The 2,752-nt window shown below is 40.3% G+C and overlaps 1 non-coding gene across 1 annotated transcript; it reads right to left on the reverse strand.

Moving 5' to 3' along the window:
• Positions 1-810: 810 nt before the first annotated feature.
• Positions 811-1,024, reverse strand: LOC143729927 (small nucleolar RNA U3). Its single transcript, XR_013200177.1, has one exon. It is a non-coding gene; the product is annotated as a small nucleolar RNA U3 (small nucleolar RNA).
• Positions 1,025-2,752: the final 1,728 nt, after the last annotated feature.

Consider the following 2,752-nt stretch of genomic DNA (forward strand, 5'->3'; position numbering starts at 1 on the left):
TGCGCCAAGGCCACTCACATAAAAGGCCTCTCCATCTTAAAGTCCCGGGCTTAATTTCAGTCCCAGTACGTCCCTGCATATTAAGTCTTATAAGCAGCTTTACAATAAAGAGATGTAATGAAAGACTACAATAGAATACACACTAAGTCTTATAAACAGCTTTATAATAAAGAGCTGTAATAAAAGACTCTCTATAAAAGTCTCAAAATAGAAGGCTATTTATAACGCCTTAAATAGCTTATTATAAAAGCTACAATAAGAGACTTTACATATACTGTTTAAGGATATATTGGGAATAAAGGACCAAATTGCATGTATCTATAACAGTAGGTGGAAATGTTCATGATTGATATATTTTCCTAGTCGTGAGCTGCTCCATTGGTCCTGGGCTCCTCTTTCCAATATTGGACTGCCACAAAGCGTTCCAGAAAAGCTTCTAAAACAATCCACTTCCTCAAAAGGCACAAATGTCAAACAACGCTCAGATCATACCCCTTTCTTCAACATCGACAACCGCAACACAGAAACTTCATCAACGACAAAGAGCTGACGTCCAATGAAAAAGTCAAAAACCTACCAACAATTGCTAACTTAGGCATTTCAGAAACTTGACGTTGATTGCATTCTTGAAAAACTTGTGATGGCTGACCTCGAACTGGGGACATATCCAAAGCTCTCTTTACTCTAAAACCCACTTTTTGCAACTGCTGTCTTAGACAACACACAGTTCTGCATTTCAACAAGGTTTGCTGCATAGGACCTACAGATGCAAAAACAAAACAATTCCAAAATGAGACTTAAATACCAAACACCACTCAGAAAATACTCTTTTCTTCAATATTGCAAAAAGCAATACAGAACACTCATCAACGACACAGAGCTCTCAACCAAAGCCACTGCTCTGTGCCCAATTCATGCTCAGAAAGCAGCATCATGACTCTTCATCGTGGGTTGGGAGACAAGCACTTTCGAAACACATTTCCAAGCAAAGAACTATAGAAATGATCCCTGAAAATATAGTCTTAAGAGTTTATAGAAACTCTATCGGCATTCCATTCTGCTGAGATTCTCCTCTAAAATGGTTTTGCGTAGTTGAATTTTGTAGGTGCTAAAGTTTACGTGACCTTTTAGCGGACACATCGAGGCCGAAAGCAGAAAGGACTTCCACAATCTCTTTGAAGCCTACTGTTAAGATATGTGGAATACGAACAATCCATAATGTCTTACTTTTTTGCAGCATAGCTACCCGTTTCATGCTTTGTAGTTCATTCGTTGAAGCCAAATTTAGAAAATCTTTTAATAGAAGTCACACACATATTAACAATTCTTTATGTAGACATTTAACTCTTCTTACTCTTCAGCTGGTTTCTCTCTTGGCCAACGTGTGCTTCAGCACCTCATACTGAAGGATTCTGTCCTTCGAACCATCTTACCTTGAGTGTAGCAGAGTTCTCAATTTTATGGTGACCTCCATTAGGCTATCATTGCCTACAGCTGTGGGTGGTTCCAAGTTTGGAGTGTGAGTAGGTGGAAATGTTCATGATTGATGTCTTTTCCTAGCCGTGAGCTTCTCCATTGGTCCTGGGCTCCTCTTTCCAATATTGGGCTGCCACAAAGCGTTCCAGGAGAGCTTCTAAAACAATCCACTTTCTCAAAAGGCACAAATGTCAAACAACACTCATATCATACCCCTTTCTTCAACATCGACAACAGCAACACAGAAACTTCATCAACGACACAGAGCTGACGTCCAACGCAAAAGTCACAAACCTACCAACAATTGCTAACTTACGCAATTCAGAAACTTGACGTTGAATGCATTTTTAGAAAACTTGTAATGGCTGACTTCGAACTGGGCACGTATCCAAAGCACTCTTTACTTTAAAATCCACTTTTTGCAACTGCTGTCTTATACAACACACAGTTCCACATTTCAACAAAGTTTGCTGCATAGGACCTATGCTATGATTGACATTGAAATGTGAAATGAACCCGTGTCGGGCCCGTTTTTTCAATAACACCTGATTTTCATATCTGCTGTCTTATCCTAGATGCAATACCACATCGCTGGAAACATTTCAAGTTTTTGCAGTGATGTTGTATTGTATCTTGGATGAGACAACGTTTGCTTTATACAAAGGACGCTGTGACACGGGCCCCAAGACGAGGAGAGGTTTAAGCTGCCACAAAACACAACCACAAGAGAGACGGGAGCCGGGTTAACAGAAATTATCTTTTATTTAGCCAATAAATTAGGAATTTAAACTAGTACTTAGGTTCCTCCCGGGCTGTGGTATCAACAAAACGGGCTTTGTTCCCCACATCTGTTACAACGCTAGGCCACCTTAAAGGGGGAAGAGAGAACTGAAGTAAGGCAAAATCATTAAAGAAGATTTTGCAAGTCTAACTCTGTCTTCTTACTCTTCAGCTGGTTTCTCTCTTGGCCAATGTGTGCTTCAGCACCTCATACTGAAGGATTCTGTCCTTCGAACCATCTAACCTTGAGTGTAGCAGAGTTCTCAATTTTATGGTGACCTCAATTAAGCCATCATTGCCTACAGCTGTGGGTGGTTCCAAGTTTGGAGTGTGAGTAGGTGGAAATGTTCATGATTGATGTCTTTTCCTAGCCGTGAGCTGCTCCATTGGTCCTGGGCTCCTCTTTCCAATATTGGATTGCCAGAAAGTGTTCCAGAAAAGCTTCTAAAACAATCCACTTTCTCAAAAGGCACAAATGTCAAACAACACTCAGATC

The sequence above is a fragment of the Siphateles boraxobius genome, unplaced genomic scaffold (genome assembly GCF_051911475.1).
Source record: "Siphateles boraxobius isolate OS27281-9 unplaced genomic scaffold, OSU_SipBor_1 8, whole genome shotgun sequence".
NCBI lineage: Eukaryota > Metazoa > Chordata > Actinopteri > Cypriniformes > Leuciscidae > Siphateles > Siphateles boraxobius.